This window comes from Phalacrocorax carbo, chromosome 1 (genome assembly GCF_963921805.1).
Source record: "Phalacrocorax carbo chromosome 1, bPhaCar2.1, whole genome shotgun sequence".
NCBI lineage: Eukaryota > Metazoa > Chordata > Aves > Suliformes > Phalacrocoracidae > Phalacrocorax > Phalacrocorax carbo.
In genome coordinates, this window is record NC_087513.1 from 66,441,240 (window position 1) to 66,462,340 (window position 21,101).

Here is a 21,101-nt window from a genome sequence, read left to right on the forward strand (position 1 = left end):
GATTTATGGCCCCTATCCAGGCGACCTCCACTGAGATCAAGATGGTGCTCTGCTAACTAGCCATTAATTAGTGCCAGTATTTAACTCTCCTGCATGAGGCCAGCCAATAATTTGTCCATTCCTTTCCTCTCTAGTTCTGCAAAATAAATGTGTGGGGTTTTTTTGTTTTAAAGAGCACAAATAGCTGACAAATCTTTCTAAATTGCTTTCCATTTTCAACATTCTTTTATTATAGGAGCTGACGTCATGGTATGGAAAAAAGTTTCCCGTAACTTGAAAGAAAGATAAACCAGCTGAGTATCAAGCAGTGGCCATCTACACCACTGGCAAGCTAAACACAGAGTTTGACACCCCCTTCATTTCATTTGTACTCATTGTTTTCTGCTTCTGCTGAAAAGAAACAATATTTGAGCATTCAAGAACTTTCTAAATATAGGTAATGTTCAGGGATTCTCCTCCTCATCTTGTTACTAGCTTAGAGTGATCAGTTTAACAAGGCAGTATTTCTTAGTGACAATTTCTGATGTTATTTTGGACAGCTCTGAAGCAACTGGAAGAAAGCAAAATGCATGCCACGATAGTAGAAGTGATGGAGATATCATTTAGCTATGAAAGACAGTGGGGAAAAACCTGCAATAATATGGTAACATAAAAAATAATGTAATAACACATAAACAAAATAAAAATAGTAATAAAATAATATATGAAGTAAAATAAAGGCAAAACCTGTTTTGTTTGCATTACCTTTAAAAACAGACATTTGGTGGGAAATGACATGACCTAATTCTGAAAAAAGCCAAAAGAAGGCCTGTAAAGTTAAGAATATTTTGCCTAACACAGGCAAAAGCTCTCTCGTATATCTTAATTCAAAGAGAGTGTGTTTGAAATACCATGATTTTTAATTTTTTTCCCCCAATATAGGAGAGAAAGATATAAGTCATGGTAATATATGTTCTTTCAGTGGGAAATTCTCCCCAGAAGCCTAATTTCTACCCAGTCCTATGAAACCACAAAGCAGAGCGTACATTTGTACCCACTGTAAGCAGTAGCCTCTCTTGCTTTCCCATCGGTAAGACCTACTTGCCAAATAAAATCCATTGTTTTACTGCTGCTATTTAGAGCTTTTCAGAACACATTCTAAGTTTTACTGGCACTAGAACTGAGGCAGCCCCTTAGAAACTTCAAAGCAAAACCCTGTTCAAAAACTTTTTATCTTTTAAGTCTATTTCACTTAGAGAATCCTGTGAACTCAGCATTAAAGGAGTCTAAAAATATTCAATAATGTATTAACCCAGCTGTCTTCTCAAAAGACTGCAAGTTACTGAAATAGCAAGCATCAGCAACTTGCCGAATATAATTTTCCAAATAACAAGAAATTCAATTTAATTAAACTGTTAAGCACTGATTCAGTCACTATATCTGTGAATCTAAAACAACTGTTTCAGGAGCGCTGCTCATAAATTATATCTTACTCTACATACTCATATTTAATGGCTCACTGTTACTAATTTGAGCAAAAAGCACCAGTCTAATAAAGACCCTACAAGCAAATGTAAAGGCCACATACACAGGGGAAAAAATCAAAACACAGCAGAACAGCAGGTAGGACTGACAGGGCTGGAGAAGCTCATGAAGAAATGGGAGGTGGAGGCCTCCCTACCAGAGAACTACAGTTAAATCACTATGGGTAAATACCAGTACACAGTGACGATGGCCTCCCAGGTGCATACTATGTCTTCCTTAAATGTACTTTGAAGGTCCATTTTAGCATCTGTGATGTTTGAGAAAGACCATGAATACAGATTTTGGGGAGGGTGCTGTCAAGGTTTTAGCTGGGACCAAGTTAATTTTCTTCACTGCAGCTGGCACAGTGCTGTGCTTTGGACTTAGTAGGAAAACAATGTTGATAACACACTGATGTTTTAGTTGTTGCTGGGTAGCGTTTATACTAGGTCAAGGACTTTTCCAGCTTCCCATGCTCTGCCAGGTGCACAAGAAGCCGGGAGGGGAGGGGGCACAGCTAAAAGAGCAGATTCAAACTGGCCAAAGGGATATTCCATACCATGTAATGTCATACCCAGTATGTTAACTGGGAGGGGCTGGCCGGGGGAGGCAGGCAGCAATCATGGCTCAGGGATGGGCAGCGTCGGTCAGCGGGTGGTGAGTGGTTGTATTGTTTGTGTTTTGGCTTTTTTCCCTTTTCCTTTTTATTACATTATCATTATTATTATTTTAATCATTAAACTGTTATTATCTCAACCCACAAGTTTTTTCCCTTTTGCTTTTGCTCTTCTGATTCTCTCCCCCATCCCACAGGGGTGGGGGGAGTGAGCGAGCGGCTGCGTGGTGTTCAGTTGCTGACAGGGGCTGAACCATGACAGGTGTACAGCATTACAGAAAATTACTGTGCAGTTAACATTTCCTGGTACCTATGACTACAAAAACCTCTCAGAGAAAATAATTTAAACATTTTTTCCTATTCAACCAAGTTTGAACGTTACTGTATATTATTCTATTAAATTGCTTTCTTAAACTGTTATCAATATTAAAAATCAGGAAGGAAAGAAAGGAAGCACAGTTCTCTTTCCATGTCGATGGAAATTATGCAGATCCATGCAACAAGGAGAGGAATGCGAGATGACTTTTAATTAAAAAGCAAGCAAAAAAGTCCTGCTTCTGTATTTCATGGTACATAAAAGAGATCAAAATATATAAACTTTCCAGACATACCCCACTTAAGGCCTTCCATGAGACTGATCACTTTTAAATTAAGCCATACATCAATGTTTTTCAGCTGGTAGCCAGATGTTTGTTCTACTTGATTTTATATTGTAGTAATTTGCCTAATACGTTTACTTATTTATAAAACCTTATAACCTTGCTATGATGTAGATATGTCAATTAACTGTGCACCCTTCTTTCACTGAAGCCATCCCTACAGTGGGTAAAGTTAGCCACCTGGAAAACTTTTCAGGTCAACTAACTTTATAAGAGGCACAACTGTCTTCCAACAACCACTGGTTTCCAGGCCCAGATGTGACAATACGCCTCACACCACTGCTTGCACACACACTCAGGCTCAGCCAGCACAACGAATGGGCTGGAGCCTGGGAGAGCAGGAACAGCCCAGTTCAGCCTTCACAATTACCTCCTGAACATGTTGGACAGGAAAGAGTCAAAAGGTCCCTAGGAGCTAGGAAATTCACATCAGTAAAGACTGTAGGAGCATTTGGCACAAACACAGGCATTTATATGTGTGAGCTAGATGCAGCTGGCACTGGCATCAGGTATGGAAGGAAGAAACAGCAGATGAAGATCAAAACATGACAAGGTGGCAACATGTACTGCAGGCTAAAGAAAGCTCACTTGCTCTTGGGTCAAGTGTCAGATACAAACTAGTTTGCTGAACATATCTTATGGTATTGTACATGGGAAAACACCAGACTGCTATGGAAGCCTGACTGGGGAAATAGCTTTTATTTGATACCACATGACACTGAGGGAGGGGAAGAAGTACTGTGCAAATGCAGAGGAGGTGTTTCGTGTGCTCACCACTGAAGAAGGTTTCAATATATCAGTCAGATATTTATAGTGAAGGTATAGCAAAGACCTGTGATTGTAACTGTGGGAATCACAGAATGGTAGGGGTTGGAGGGGACCTCTGGAGATCATCTTGTCCAACCCCCTGCTTGAGCAGAGACACCTAGAGTGGGGGCACAGGAATGCATCCAGGTGGGTTTTGAATGTGTCCAGGGAAGGAGACTCCACAACCTCCCTGGGCAGCCTGTTCCATGGCGCTGTCACCCTCACAGGAAAGAAGTTTTTTCTTATATTGAGGTGGAACTTCCTGTGTTCCAACTTGTGCCCATTGACCCTTGTCCTGTTGTTGGGCACTAATGAAAAGAGCCTAGTCCCAGTGTCCTGACACTCACCCTTTAGTAATTTATAGGTATTTATGAAATCCCCCCTCAGTCTTCTCTTCTCCAGGCTAAACAAACCCAAATCTCTCAGCCTTTCCTTGTAAGAGAGGTACTTCAGTCCCCTGATCATCTTGGTAGCTCTCTGCTGGGCTCTCTCCAGTAGTCCCCTCTCTTTCTTGAACTGGGGAGCCCAGAACTGGACACAGTACTCCAAATGTGGTCTCACCAGGGCAGAGTGGAGGGGGAGGATAACCCCTCTTGATCTACGGGCCACACTCCTTTTAATGCACCTCAGGATACCGTTGGCCTTCTTGGCCACAAGGGCACATTGCTGGCTCAGGGTCACCTTGCTGTCCACTGGCACTTCTGGGTCCTTCTCAACAGAGCTGCTTTCCAGTAGTTCAGCCCCCAACCTGTACTGGTGCAGGGGGTTGTTCCTCCCCAGATGCAGGACCTTGCACTTGCTTTTGTTAAGTTTCATGAGGTTCCCCTCGGCTCAGCTCTCCAGCCTGTCCAGGTCTCACTGAATGGCAGCACGACTTTCTGGTGTATCAGCCACTCCTCCCAGCTTGCTGGGAGTTCATCATCAGTGAACTTGGTGAGATTACACTCTGTCCCTTCGTCCAGGTCATTGATGAATATATTGAACAGGACTGGACCCAGCACAGACCCCTGGGGAACACTGCTAGTTATGGGCCTCCATCCAGACTCTGCCCCATGCCCAACTCACTGCTTAGATTGTTTCTATGACAGTATTTTGGATTGGTGCTGTACTGTATCTTACAAACATATTGGTTAATTACCACAGTTCTTTTCAGTATGATGCTGCCTTGCTTAGTGTGACTACTCATTAAAACCACTTAGGAATCACAACAGGTCCCTTGGTGGCTCTTAGTTTCAGCAATCACATTGCAGAGCTTTTCTGACAAAGCACATCACCTTCCAAATTCAAAGAGGGACTCAGAGGGGGCTCTTTATGGGTTCTATTCTCTTGAGAAATTCCTTCACAGTGGAAGCACAATAGCTGAAGTCAGCTACAAAGACTGTCCTAACAGAGTCCAGTCTGAATTTCACCATATACTAGTCCCATCACCTCTCTCAAGACTTTGCTTGAAAGGATGCTTTTGACCAAGTTAGAAAAAAGTATCTCCTTAGTTGGTCATAAAAGCTGAGTAATAAGATGACATTAAACACACTGTGTGTGTGTATATGTATATATTCTGAAATCTTAGAATTGTATAACAGTAAAATGACTTTTTAGGGGTATCTTAAAATTTGAACTTTGAGAACAATAATGTTCAATATTTGTTTGAGTCCATTATAAAGGATGGCAACAGTGGGCACACACAGGTAAGATGTCAGTCTGGTCAAGGACAAAGGTGTAACTTTTGAGGAAAAGGCCATTTGCCATTGAATTCTAAATAACCTCAGATGGAAATTCCGGTGTCAGAAGCAAATTCGCATGGAAGAAATAATGCAGTGAATAAAATGGGCACAGATTTGCAAAAGAGCAATAGAAAAATATGCCTGTTCCAAATAACGTATGTAAGAATATTTATATGACAAATATAAACAGCTATAGAAAGCTAATGTGCAGTTAGTGACATGAAATGTCTGTAAAATAAAAATTGTATTTAGCACTTTTAAAAAAGGAAAAAATTTAGATGTCTAATTTAGATGTAGAAAGCAGCACATGTGCAAAAGATCAGGTAAAAACATAAGAAGATAATGAAACATGCTATTTCCAAGTTTCAGTTTTATTTTTACTAGCCACGTGCTGGGGCAGGAATTCTGAAGTATTTGCATAGAAACTCACTTTTCTAGACTGTGATGATTAATAAGCAATAACACATGACCTGACTTCTATCAGGATAAACAGGCAGCCTACCTTTATGGCTTTGACGCTTAATCTATTTTTCCTGATGCAAAATGCAACAGCATTGAACTGGTTCAAATGATCACCTACTTCAGTTGCTAACTTGCTGCAAAATGGAATGTGTTATGTATTAGTTACCTCCGCATTCCTAACACAAAAGCAGGGAAAAAGCAGTTTGGGATTATCCAAGAGGGTAGCATGTTTCCTAGGCAAATCTCAGTATGGCACCACAGGTGGAAATCTTCACTAGAGATGCCTCACTGGGATTAATGTCAGGGACAGGCCTAATTTTGTTGCACAACTCAAATGCCCGCTTATAACTTAACATTCCCTTAGTCACTTGCAATTCTGTGTCTCTCTTTCAGATAAGATTTTTTTTTTTTAATTAAGCTTAGTATATATTTTTTTTCCTTCACAAATCATTAACCAAAGCTCAAGGTTCTCTGATAAGGAGCAATCAGTGGCAGGCACAGGCCTATAAGGAAATCCCTTCTAGGCAAGGCTGAGCAGGGGAATGAGTGGCTGAGCAGGCTCTAGCCCTTCCCCCCAAACCAGCTGATACAAAACTGCCCCCCTGTAAGATGCGATGTGGCTCCATTTAGACACATTATTTCCTTAATTTACCTCCAATATTTTACACCCTGCTCACCTAAACACTGCTGCAATCAACCTGCACATAAGAGTTTCTTTGCTAGTAAACCTAAGGCAGCATTCAGCCTAACTGGGAATCTCTCTCTCCATGGGCTTTCTTACAGGCATACGCTCAGTTCTGATCACTTTGCTGTTTCTCATTCCCTGCTTACTCACACTTTGGGTACACAGATTGCCCAGGGTCTTGGACAAGGACTGCATTTTATTCTTGAAAAACACAGTATGTAGCACTGAATCTAAACCCAACTTGTGTTTCTTGGCAGTGTTGCAATACAACAGCAATCAAAAACATCCTCACATTAGTGACTGATGAGTTCCAGTCATATTATATGTTTTCTTAAAAGTGAGAAAGTTTTATGCCTCTAACATTTATTAATAATTTAGATTAAATCTTATGTAGTTGACATGACTTCCTGATGTTCATTTAAGACAGCTGAGAGAGGTCAATAGGTTTTCTTTTGGAATCCAGTACTGGAGTGATGAAAGTCTTCAAATGCAAGAAATAGGCATATTGCAATGAAAACACAGACAGATGCACCTTTAGTCAAAATAATGAGAGAAGAAGGAATTTAATAGGTATTGTGTGTATGTGAGATGGACAGCCCATGCAGGGAAACAGACTGAAAACTCAGAAACAGATTGAGAACACAGTCTGAATCAGCACGGGCATATAGGCAAGAAAACTAGAGCATAAACTTTTAGGTTGACAGGCTAGCTGAAAACAGCTTGCTGTTTTACAGCTATGGAAGTGTCCCATTTGTCCAATTTCTCCTGTGTTCGAGAAAGCAGGGTGCTGAACTCTCCTAGAAAGAAGTAGAAGATGCTGGATCCCATCACTAATCCCTTTTTCAACTCAGAAGAGCAAATACGGTTCCTAGACTTAACTAGTCTCCTGGTCAAAAAGAATATGAGATAATTGATCAAAACTCAGTTACACCCAAGCAACTGTCTAAGAATTGGTCATTTCATAATTTCTGGACTCAAGATGATCAGTTTTATGCTCTATGCCACACAACATGAATGGGATTTTTGTGTATCCATGTTTTGGGTTTTTATTTCAATGTAACAACGTATCATTTACTTCACAGGCCCCATCTTGGAGGAAAAACACTAAATGTTTTGTACTCAGTTTGAAGCAAGCTGACAAACTGGAGTTTCCTTATTTGTTCTCAAGAGATCGGTCCACCTTCTGGAAAAGGTGAAAATAAAATTTTAAAGGACAGTTACTTTCAATTCATGCTTCACTACAGATACTTGATACAACCTTAAGGAAATTGTTCCACAACTTCCCATGTGAAAAATGTAGAGGACAGTATCTGCTACACATTGAAAAGGACTGTTATGATGCACCCATAAACAATCTCAAATACAATATACTATAGTTATGAATACAGTACAGGTAACTATGATAAATCCATAAATGTTACCTGAATAAGATAATTAATTACTTCCTAAAGGCAAAAAGCATTTAACTTTATTTCTAAATACCAGCTTACTTAACTCAATTCAATAATAATGCAAATGCAGGTGCAACTGTAAAGTCATATACATTAGTAGCTGCATAAAAGATTTAACTTGCAAAAAAGACTTGCAAACCAACATGCTAGAGGTTTTATCTATGCCAGAAATACTGAGGAGATCAGATACTTGGGAAGCATAATTAATACTGAGACTGTTTACAGATGAAGAAGAGTAGGACAAATGTAAACAATTCATAGTCTTTTCCCCAGGGAAGCTTTGGATAAAAGTGTGCACAATGAGGACGTCTTCCATTTGTTCTCAGTAGATCCCTACAGTGTCTACAGGCCTGTTCAAATTCATATATCAGATGCTAATCAACAAAGCCTTCAGAAAGTACTGGCAGAAAAGAGCATTTACATTCAACTCGGCTATAGACACAGCCGTGCTTCTGCAGTCCCAGTACATATTGTGCTGATGTCAATCAATGTGCCACGGTATGCGGCCTTAGGCAACCAAGCTGCTTTTTTATAAATAAGGAACAAAAATATTCCTCAATGTGATAGTTAGGAAATATTTATAGACAAGAAGATGAAAGCACTACCATGAAAATGAACATTCAATACTTACCTCCATTGATCATCACCAATCCAGTAAAGAGGGGGGGGTGTGTGTGTGTGAATAAGAATTTCCATTTAACTTCCTTTAACAGCACTCTAGATGAGGATTTAAATTCATCCTCCTGAGCATTCTCTCCAGGCACAGAAAACACAAGAAAGAAGCTTGTAACAAAGAGCACCGCTTATCTACAACACAACTAATTAGGTTCATGCTGGTAATTTTAAAGCAGTTCTGTTCAAAATGAATATGGCCAATAATTAAATTATTTATATTAACAAAATAATTCACACATTATTAATGAACCATAGGGTGTCTTAAAAATTCGCACCAATGTCTATATTGGTGTTTACATGAGTTCATGCTATTATCAGGCCAACTTCCAGCTACTAGAAAATTCCAATTAAAATCAATAGAAGCATTTCCAGAACAAACATGGAAGACTGTCAAGGATATTTTTTCTTTAACAAAACATGTCTAAAGTCTGCAATGGAACATGCCTTCAACAGAAGCTCTATTACCTATGCAGTAAATGCCAAAGTCCCATGTTTAACTAAAACTTAATGGTTTTTTTGTTTCTTCTTTTCTGACTGCATTTTTTCTGTTTTTCTAACTGTGAAATAGCAGGCATAACTGCAATTCTTCCCCCTGTGCTTGCCTGAGTAAAGCTGCAAAGCACGTGTGCCAAAATCAAATTCTTTAAGAGTTATTGGCCTGCCACTGTTACCTCATACCTATATATTCTTCTTGGATGAAATGGAATAGCACAGAAACTATTAGTAGTTAAGAAAGGATCACATTTCAAGATAGCAAATAATGCTTTGGCCAGATAAGAGGGTATTAGCAATGCATGCCTCACTAACCAGAACCTCCTAAGAGAATACAGAGCTGTAGAACTTCAAGGACTGACAGTGGAAACATCCTGCCACGAAGAAGGGTGTGGAGATAAGGGAAGGCCACAAATGTGAAGACACCAGTGATAAAAGGGAACATCTTGCCCCTGAAGGCACCGAAGCACACTAACTGGGGCAAAGGTAATTCCAGCAGGGGGAGACTGTGACCACTGACTCAACTGAGGTAGGAAAGAACTAGCCCCACCCCACCCCCTTTTGAGCATGCGCAGTTAATTAAAAATCACACTGTAGCTTTAAAATTAAGGGAAAAGATACAGAGCAATGAAAGAAGGGGATGCTCAGTCAGGTCAATGATTATGTATTAGATAGGCGTGGTGTATTAGCTGTCATGTATAAATGTCAAAATGAACTCCAGTAGGTGTGCTTGATTGATTATCGGTGGATAAGGAATTGGTTGGATGGTCACATCCAGAGGGTACTGGTCAATGACTTGATGTCCAGATGGAGGCTGGTGATGAGTGGTGTCCCTCAGGGGTCCGTGCTGGCACGTGTGTTGTTTAACATTTTCATCAATGACTTAGCAGGATTGTGTCTACCTTCAGCAAGTTTGCAGATGACACCAAGCTGAGCAGTGCAGTTGACAGGCTAGAAAGACGGGATGTCATCCAAAGAGACCTGGACAAGCTGGAGAGGTGGGCCTGTGAGAACCTCATGAGGTTCAACAAGGCCAAGTGCAAGGTCCTGCACCTGAGTCAGAGCAACCCCCAATATCAATACAGGCTGGGGGATGAAGGGATTGAGAGCAGCCCTGCAGAGAGGCACTTGGGGGTACTGGTGGACAAAAAACTGGACATGAGCCAACAATCTGTGTTTGCAGCCCAGAAGGCCAACCAGGGCTGCATCAAAAGGAACGTGGCCAGCCAATGGAGGTGGTTCTGCCCCTCTAACTCTACTCTGGGGGTACTGCATCCAGCTCTGGAGTCCTCAGCACAGAAAAGACATGGAGCTGTTGGAGCAGGTCCAGAGGAGGGCCACAAAAATGATCTGAGGGCTGCAGCACCTCTCCTACAAGCACAGGCTGCAAGAGTTGGGGTTGTTCAGCCTGGAGAAGAAAAGGCTGCGGGGGGACTTTATTGTGGTCTTCCAGTACTTCAAAGGGGACTATAGGAAAGATAGGGGCAATCTCTTTAGTAAAGCCTATTGTGACAAGACAAGGGGTAATGCTTTTAAACTGAAGGAGGGTAGATTTAGACTGGATATAAGGAAAAAAATTTTTACTATAAGGGAGATGAAACACTGGCACAGATTGCCCAGAGAGGTTGTGGAGGCCCCATCCCTGGAAACGTTCAAGATCAGGTTGGAGGGGTCTCTGAGCAACCTCATCTAGTTGAAGACATCCCTGCTCACTGCAGAGGGGTTGGACTACATAACCTCTGAAGGTCCCTTCCAACCTAAACCATTCTATGATTCTACGATTTGTGGAAATATCCAACCTTGAACCCTGCGCAGAATAAAACAATATCTCCTCTCTAAACATACTTCACATGCTTTTGGAGTTATTTTAAATTATAGGTAACACCAGGACATTCTAGTTATGTAAACTCACATTCCATGGTGAAAGCACATGTACAGTGCATTTTAGGAGTGGTCTAAGGGAAGTCACATTGCTAGTGAATAATAAAAATTCACAAAGAATACCAACTGCATTCTACATTGCTGTTTCTGCTTTTGCTGTAGTTTTCTGCCCCAGAGAAGTTTCGAGGGTAGTATTGTATAGGGAAAGATTATCGCCAGCTGTAAAGGTTAGAACAGTAGGGAGCAAGTAAGGACTCCTTTGTCATATCAAATTAGGACTATCCCAAAGCCACATATAAGGAAGCAGAGGCTGCATGCCCAGAATACCTTTTCTAGGAGAGAAGGGAGGAAATAAGGAGTAGGGACACGACTGTGTTCTAGAAACAGATGCACATCCACCAGTGAAGTGGGATGGAGCAAAGAAAGAGAAAGCTGCTGCTTAGAAGATAATGCTCTTTGCACATTACAGTAAAAGAGCAATGGAGAAATCCTGTATCAGTGTCTGCTGTAGATATAAAGAGTATGCTCAGCACATATGAAAAATGGTGAGTAGAAAACTGTAGTTTTACTGTCATAATACTAGGTTTGTGTTAACTTTCAGAACTACTTACGTACCTGTAGGTTACCTGCTTACTGAATCACCTGAAAGCTTTGAACTAGCTGGGCCTCACTTTAGGAGGGATTCTGAGATTTGGTCTCAAATTTGGAAGGAAATGGTATTCTGCTGCAAAACATTCAGCTGTGTTTACATACATTCTGGAAGCAATAAAACATCAATTTTATTTAGATCTTCTTCCTTTAATGTCTTGCACTGTTTTCTTTCAGTAAAAAAAAAAAATAAGCAGAGATCTAAAACTGTATATCCTGAGTATATGGTAATTGATAGTATTTTTGCCAAGCAACAAAATGAAGGATTTTCTTCTCTAAGAACAGAAAACTCATCTTCTCAAATAAGAAAAAAAAACAAGTAAGTGAGCTACAATCTTGTCTTCAAAGCACTGTAAAATGTCACCCTGCGGCAGAAGTCATTATGCTCAGAATACTTCTCTTTGTCATATAAACAAAAGAAATTAGAAGCCAAAACAGGCATTTCTGCTCTCCACATTTTCACACAGAAGGGAAAAAATTCTCATATCTCCTTTAAGGTATTCTTTGGACCCACAGTGAAGTCTCAGATAATCAAAGCAGCAGTATCTTATCCTTGAACTGACATTTAGAGACAAGCGTAAAGGCTTGCTCTCTCCTTCTTCATATTTCTCAAACTTTTTCAAAATATGTCTTTGCAGCTTGTCTATCTCAATGAGTCACCAGCTAGGTGGGGTCCCCAAATGCAGGGGTAGAAGACAATCAGCATGTGCATAGGTAAAAACTAACAACCCCGTCCTCATAAATGCTATTTTTTCCAACGATTTTCAATCCTCTTTGAACCTTTTCATGAACTTCTCAAGAGACCAGTTTCTACAGTTTTTGTAATGAAGTGAGAGACAAGAGAAGGGCTACTTGTCACTCAAAAAGCAGCATCACTTTTGATGCCTTTTCCCTCTCCCCAACAGACTGAGCATAACAAGTCAATCTCTGTGATGGAAAATACCAAACTGGCTGTGACTAGTTCTTCATTACCTGCTTGGAATATGACCCAAGCACAGACCTGCCAAGCTAACTGCATTCAGATAGGCTTCTCAGGAAATCTGCTCCCACCACAGGTAAAGGCTCACACTATGGTGTGATCTATTCAGGGAAGCAGGAGCCAAAGCTGACTGTGAAAAATTGCAGATAGCTTTTGCAGCCCTGGGTGATCAAATAGTAAATTAAAGTATGTTACTAAATGCAAAGCAATTCATGGGAGTAGAAGGAGCGGACCTAACTCTACAGGCATGACAATGGGCCCTATTTAAAGCTCATTGTCAACAGCTCTATGAAACAAGCAGCACAGAAAGAGCATTTGTTGGGAAGGCAAAGTGAGTTTCATTGCTGGTAGTACTTGAAGAGGTTTCCTTTCTAGGAAACCTTATATATCTACAACCAACCCCTGCTTGTGAGAGAACTGACTTTTGGATTGATCCCAATATTCACTGATGCTTGGAGTCTGAGACTTTTCATGATGAAGTACATGCTTTTCTGCCTGGGTTAAGGTAGGTGTCATAGTTTTAGCTGGGACCGAGTTGATTTTCTTCACTGCAGCTGGCACAGTGCTGTGCTTTGGACTTAGTAGGAAAACAATGTTGATAACACACTGATGTTTTAGTTGTTGCTGGGTAGCGTTTATACTAGGTCAAGGACTTTTCCAGCTTCCCATGCTCTGCCAGGTGCACAAGAAGCCGGGAGGGGAGGGGGCACAGCTAAAAGAGCAGATTCAAACTGGCCAAAGGGATATTCCATACCATGTAACATCATACCCAGTATGTTAACTGGGAGGGGCTGGCTAGGGGAGGAAGGCAGCAATCATGGCTCAGGGATGGGCAGCGTCGGTCAGCAGGTGGTGAGCGGTTGGTTTTTTTTTTCCCCTTTTCATTATATTATCATTAGTATTTCATTCTAATAATTAAACTGTTCTTATCTCAACCCACAAGTTTTTTTTCTTTTGCTTCTGCTCTTCTGATTCTCTCCCCCATCCCACAGGGGTGGGGGGGAGTGAGTGAGCAGCTGCGTGGTGTTTAGTTGCTGACAGGGGCTGAACCACAATAGTAGGTCAAAGGCTAAGATGTTTGGGGATCTGGAGCACATGGCATACAAGAGGCTGAGGGAATTGGGCTTGTGCAGCACAAATAGAAAAGGTTAAAGAAAGGGAGACCTACTTGCATTCTTCTGTTGCCTGAAGGCCAATAGAGAAGGCAGAGTCAGACTGAAATTGAGGAAATTCTCACAAGAAAGGGAAAGTCACCCTGAGAGTGGCATAGCACCAAAATAAGTGCCCAGAGTGGTGAGGTAATCTTCCATCCTTGGAGACTTTCAAAACTTGTTCAGGACAAGACCCTGAGCAACACCTAACTTTGAGCTTCAAGCAGATAATCTTCAGGAATCCCTTCCAAACTAAATTATGTTATAATTAAGGTAGCAGTTCCATATAGTGGAAGGACTGGTACGCACTCCACTCTCATGGACCATACAGTTGAAAGATATATGACTCCTGGTTGACCATTTTCTTAGGTATCTTCAACACCAGTCTAGAAATGAAGACGACCAAAATCAAGACCATTCTGGCTTCACTGTAACAATTCTGATTATTTAGATATAATGGAACATATGGAGACCAGAAATGTCAACACTGGGAGAGTTGATTTCAAGCACAAATGAACCTTGATTTTTGCTTGCTTGCAACAGCATCCTCAATCAGTTTTATTGCAGCAGTCGTAGAAATCAGTCCCTGAGAGAAGACTTTGGCTTAGCCTAAGTCCTAGCGCTAGGCAAGACTCCGCTCAAGTCTATAGCAGTCAAGGCAGTAAAAGATGATCTTCTAAACTGCTAAAATCTCACAAATAGCTACACTTACAGAATACCCGTTTCTTGTACACCTCACTAAAGTACTTGTGCTTATTAAATTTGAAGTCTTAATTGGACTGCCATCACTTATATTCCTATTCTCTGCAGTTATTTCTATGAATTGACAGCACAGCAGTTCTGGCTACTTCATAGGTGATTAATAAGAATAGACTCTTCTCTCCTTGTGACTACACATGACATACCTAATGTCAGCCTGTGGCAACCAGAGTTGGCCTTAGCACAAGTAGCATCGAAAATGGAGTGCTCCATGTTCCAGTTCTTAGAGCTGGCGTATTTAAGTTCCCAGGGAGGGGAGTACATTAGCTTTTAGAAAAATAACTTCTAAACCAAAGTTTTAAAAGAAGAAAGACAGACAATTCAGTCATTTTTGCTGCTTCAGGCATTTACAAAACCTTCTAATAATTTAAGTTGGAAAAATCTCTAAATAAAAGCATGCCCTTCAGAACAAGAGGCCAAAATTACAGACCCCTCATTTAGTTTCGAAGGAAGGTTTAATTAGAGTGCTGCTAGCCACAGATTTACCATCGGGAATTTTATGCTTCCATTAGTACAGATCAAATGTAGCACACACACCTGTTTCACACAATACTGTTGCAGCTGGGGGCTTACTGCAAGTGCTGGATAATCTCATGTCTCCAGAGTGAGATTTTAAGGAAATGGTGGTACTGATAATCATGTTACAGCAACAACAGCTTGCCTACTTAATTTAAAAAAAAGAGAGAGAGAGAGAATCAAAGAATGGGATTGGTATATGTTGTCCCCACTGAAATCCATAGGGAGCTTCAATTCATTTTGTATAGGGTTAATAAAGAAAAAAAAACCCACACAAAACCCAGACCACCACCACCAAAAAAAAAATTCCCACAAAACACCACAACAAACCCTATACCCAAAAATAAAAAGAAAAATCCAAACAGAAAAACCTGTTCCTTTACTCAACCAAAGTAAAGGCAGTGAGGATAGGAGTTTGGTGTACACTGCTGATCAGCAGGTCTACTAACGAGGAGAGGGACTTGTCTGACAGATGAGGTTGTATGAGAAGGTAGATGGCCTGGCACTCCAAGTACTACTGCATTCATACCAATTGTGCCTGTTTAAAGCCAAACTGACAATAAAGTGAATAAGGCAGACCATGCCCCACTGTCCGCATTTGTATACCTACTTGTCTTAGTGCAGCGGGGCTCCAGACTGATCAGGGTCCCATGTGCCACTCCAACATAAGCAAATAGCAATAGTCCCATCAAGGTTTAGCTTTAATAAGCAAGAAACCTGCAATCTAAGCCATTTGTCCAGGCGTAGCTGTGCCAGTGCTTTTACCTAAGGACCCAGCTGTTCCGAGCACTGTTTTCCTTTTACTGGATAAATACAGAAGGCAGCGGCTGCAGCGAGGATGGGATTTGAAAACCACATGCAAGCCACCAAGGTCAGGAATCAGCAGGCAGCTACCAGGGTTGCTGGTGTGTTTATAGGATATGCCCGTCTTGCATCAGCCAAAACCAGAATCTTAAGTAGTTCTCAGCCTTCTTCTCTGACAGTGTTAAATACATAATAGCACTGGGTAATGAAAACTCCCATTTGTGAAATAAGTTGTCTCCCAGTAAGCATTTGCAGAGGATAATAAATTTAAGAGGATAAAATGGTTTTACTTTGTCAGCAACTTTGTCTCATGGTGACCTATCTTCCGGACTGTAAAATATTTGCATAAGAATATGCAAATCAACCACCACGACTTATCTAGTTCTACTGAGAAAGTAACCAGAGCTTTCACGGGCTTCAGTGGAGCCCAGATTTCACTCCTGGGTATTTATTTCTGGATGATATACTGTATTCTGCCTCCTGACTCACTATATTTGCTCATGTGAAAATTACAAGCAAATCACAAACAGCTAAAACAACTAAATTTTGAAAATCAGCAAAACCTGTCAATCTCAGCTATTTCAGAGACAGTCCTACTTTTACAGAGTTTTTCACACTACTTCACCAGCATCATCCAAATTTTGCCTTTAGAGTCTTCCTTCTCACAACAGTAGCTTTTATGGAACGTAAAGGTTTCTTTCCTCCCTCAACGCATGTCCATGGCAGCAATGCCCACACTGCCTCAAAAGAATCAGCAACACAGACAGGAGAACACCCCAGTCAGCAGCCAACAAGGGAGGGCTTAGCTAACAAGTTAAATCTGTCCCAGCACCGGATGCAGGAGCTTTCCTTTTCTTTTCCAGAAAGGAAGCTTTCACACATCTCTGAACTTGATACTTAGCAAACTCTAAAGGAATGTATTCCATTACAAGTCAGATGGCTATTTGCACAGTTGCAACATCAGAATGCAGATATCAATGCCTGCCACAGATAATTAAGGTGAATGATTTCCTACTCTTATGAAGAGATTTAAAACAAAAGTATTAAAATTAGTGTGAATGAAATGCAAAAATAAATATTTGTGTATGTGTGCACACATGCTCACACGCACACCATAAGAAACAGTAGAAAAGGGGTTAAAAAGAAAGTCAGCAGTTATTTGCTAGAGTGCCACATATGTGAAATCAAAGAATCGTTAAGTTTGGAAAAGACCCTTAAGAACATCGAGTCCAACCACTAACCTATCACTGCCAAGTCCACCACTTAAACCATATCCTCAAGCACCACATCTACCCTTCTTTTAAATACCTCCAGGGATGGAGACTCCACCACCTCCCTGGGCAGCCTGTTCCAATGCCTGACAACCCTTTCGGTGAAGAAGTTTTTCCTACTATCCAACCTAAACTTCCCCTGGCGCAGCTTGAGGCCATTTCCTCTCATCCTATCACTTGTTACTAGGGAGAAGAGACCGACCCCCACCTCACTACAACCTCCTTTCAGGTAGTTGTAGAGAGCGATAAGGCCTCCCCTCAGCCTCCTCTTCTCCAGACTAAACAACCCCAATTCCCTCAGCCACTTCTCATGCTGGCTCATGTTCAGCCAGCTGTCAACCAACACCCCCAGGTCCTTTTCCTCCAGGCAGCTCTCCAGCCACTCTTCCCCAAGCCTGTAGCATTGCATGGGGTTGTTGTGACCCAAGTGCAGGACCCAGCCCTTAGCCTTGTTGATTCTCATACCGTTGGGTCCTGCCCAACGATCCAGCCTGTCCAGGTCCCTCTGTAGGGCCTTCCTACCCTCCAGCAGATGGACACTTCCACCCAGCTTGGTGTCATCTGCAAACTTACTGAGGGTGCACTCAATCCCCTCATCCAGATCATCAGTGAAGATATTGAACAGGACTGGCCCCAACACTGAGCCCTGGGGAACACCACTCGTTGACCAGCCACCAACTGGATTTTACTCCATTCACCACCACCATGTAAAAGAAAAGGAAGAACAAATTGACCTAAAGATAAGGTGTCAGGATAATAAACAACAGGGCTGGAGCCACAAAATACAAAGCACAGTATCAAAATCACCATCCATTCCTAATGCATACAGTCAAAAACCAGTTTCTCATTACCAATCAATCAGAACTCAAGACACATGATGAGTATGCAGCGTCCCCTGTCCCACGTCACTCAAATGATCCTGATGTGACTACTTGTGCACACATGTGTGTCTTGGTTCTTGAAAGCACGAGCATATAAGAGCATGAGTAAATGAACTCTAATAGAATGAGCGTGGGTAGCTAGAAGTCAGGCATCTTAAAGATTCTGTAAAATGAGTACCACCTACCCCCTCCATAAGGTTTGCAGAAGCAGTTTGCCTCACTTTAGAGAAGCTTTTTTTCTTTAAAAAAAAGGTATACCTCTCCAACATTAACAACTCATTACAAGACCTCATCATATTACCTGAGCTACAACGGCTTCATTGAGCAAATACCAGTGTAGCTAACACAGCCCATATTTTGCTGAAAGGCATACATCACAGTTCACAAGTTTCTACTCATCCTTCAGTTTTGTAGTGGTGCAGGCGGCAGACTGTGGTATGAGGAGTTAGTGACCCAACCCCCTGTTCCCTTCTCATGTACACAGGTGTACTCTGGGTAGCCTGCGGTACCAGCCAGAGTACTGGTGAGTACTTGTGACACCAGCCATGGCAGATCAGCCATGACTCCTCCTCCACTGTATGCCTCTGCATCCCAGATATCATGTGACTGCTCTACACGATAGTATAACTAATCTGTGTACACATAATCAAGGCATATCAATGTGTATATATACAACGCACACTAAATTGTAAGTATATGTATAGAGCATTGTCTTGTCCTTGAAATATTATGTGGGCCTGTATAAGGACTGTAATGTTATTGATATACGGTAGGGAAGCATATTATCTACAGGCCTTTTCAAAGCTCAGTCTACCTTCCAAACTTGACTACTGTCAGTGACTGATGAACATGTATTACAATCAAGACCCTGTAAGAGTACCAGGTGAACAGGAAGGCTAGTGACACTCACCATGGATGAGAATGGCACAGCATGCCGTGAGCCACCCAGGACTCATCCAGTGCCACAGCAGGCAGGGTCCCAAGCATTAGGAGGGATGCAAGATTGCTATCACACTCTCTATAATTTCCAACTTCTATTGGATAACTTAGCCAGCTTTAAAAGCATTGGGTACCTTTCTTACCGAGATCCCAAAAGAACCAGGACCTCCTCGGTACAAAATAAGTTATCATAAGCAGTTTCTATTTATTGTTAAGCCTTTCGTATTCTGTGTTTTGAAACTATTCCATTACTTGAAGCGCACTTCTAAACTACATTTCCAGTTTAGACTGAATCATAATTGATGATTCATTAGATAAAAAAGTACTATCACAACATGACATGTGACAGATGATGAAGCTGCCAATAGGGATGCTCATTTTCCAGTCATTGCTTTACAGACAGAGCTTTTGGAAAGCATCAGACAAGTCCACATTGGGAAGATATGTCAGTTAATTGAAGTATTTCAACATCAGAAGGAGACAGAAAGCGCCCTATTGACCCTCACTTTGAGGCAACTCCTGAGAAGGTCGATGGGTTTGAGGTGTTTTTTTGTTTGTTTGTTTGGGTTTTTTTGGTTGTGGGTTTTTTTTCAGGGAGTGGGAGGTGTTTAAGCTTACATATCCACAAAACACCTTGAACTTCAACCTCCGAACTGCAGCACATATATAAGAGTACATTTTTTGGAAGCACACACCAATAGAAAAAGATACACAAAGTGGAAGATACATTGTGGCATTGACCAACCTGTTTCTTTTGCAATGGATTCATAGATACTCCTTTATGTCAAAATATAGTTATAACTACCTTTACTGTTGGGAGTCTATAAGCCAGCCTTTTGAAGACAGTGGAAACTCCATATAAAATCTACACAGAAGACGTTTAAGTCAAACTTCACTCAAGTATTGGGTACCTAAAGGGAGACATGACAGAACAAACAAAAGCCACCCCACTGAAATGACCCTAGGAAACTGGAAGGATTTGCGCTTCTCAACACACTTCTGAAAATCTTGTAAATACAGGTGTGTGCAAATCCAGTTGTGTGTGTAGCAACACTGACACACTCTACATGGCTGTGCAGCGCCCCCTTAACCAGGATCCCAAGGAAGGCAGAGAAGAGACTTTCATGGGGCTCACTGCTGTCAGCCAGGATGGGATGTGGGCAGCGATGAACCAGAACAAGCAAGCCCTACCAGACCTGGATGAACCACTGCAGCTCCAGCTGGCCTGTTCTGCACCATATTTCTCAGTGCTTCAGGTTTTCCACAGGCTTGCCAGTGAAACAAAAAGGCTGGACTTAGAGGGTCCAGGAAGTGTGATCTTGTGCTTGAGCTGACAAAAGCCCTCAGATAGCAGAACAGAGACAAAAGGCTCCACAAAAGCCAGCAGGATTTTCTTCACACCAATCCAACATTGGCTAAGCCAACCCAGGCTGCCTCTGTAGAGAGCTAATCAGCCACCTCTGTACCAAGTTGCCCCACAATACCAGTTTCTGACCTGGCTGCACATGGCAGGAGTTGCCCCTTTTGCACAAAAGACTGAGTCAGTGAATCCAAGCCACCTCCAAGAGTTTCTCAAGCATTGGCTTCCCTTTACAGGATGAATTGTAAACCTCCATAAACTGCTAACACATCAGTGGGAGCTGTGATGAGATTTCATAAAGCAGGGCTTGGAAGGAAAAAAAGTCAGGGAAAGGAGAATGGAATGAAATATTTTTCAGTAAATTTCTAGTATTATGCTACCATACATCTCTGTCCGAATACAAATGAGAAAAGCCTGGCAATATACAGAACCCAGAAATTTATTAATGCTGTAGCTGTTAAAAGAAATTGAACTCTGTCCTAATCAAAGAAAAAAGATCAACTTATCATGACTCTGCTTTTTATTACACAAAGAGCACCAAGACACTGTGTTGTGTATTTACATGCACATACACCTAATCACACACCAGTGCTGATTATTTCAGAACACTCCAGGAAATGAAGATGGATTTTTGATTTAAAAGACTGTCCAAAGCCCTTAGGCTGCTTTGAAAATAGCATCTCACAGGTGTTTTTTTCAGGGCTACTCAATCCATTTTTGCTAACATGCTCCAAGCAATTTCATGAAGGTCTGTTCAGCAGGAGCAGCATTGCAGCTCAGCTGGGCCAGCCACATGTGGCATGCCATCTTGCAGCTGAGAAACAAAGGCACATGCTGAAAC

At 41.5% G+C, this 21,101-nt stretch overlaps 1 protein-coding gene across 4 annotated transcripts in view; it reads right to left on the reverse strand.

Annotated features, from left to right (window-relative positions):
- The window catches only part of BICD1 (BICD cargo adaptor 1), a 194,288-nt gene that overhangs the window by 93,039 nt on the left and 80,148 nt on the right, over positions 1–21,101 (reverse strand). The gene's annotated exons all lie outside the window — the stretch shown is intronic.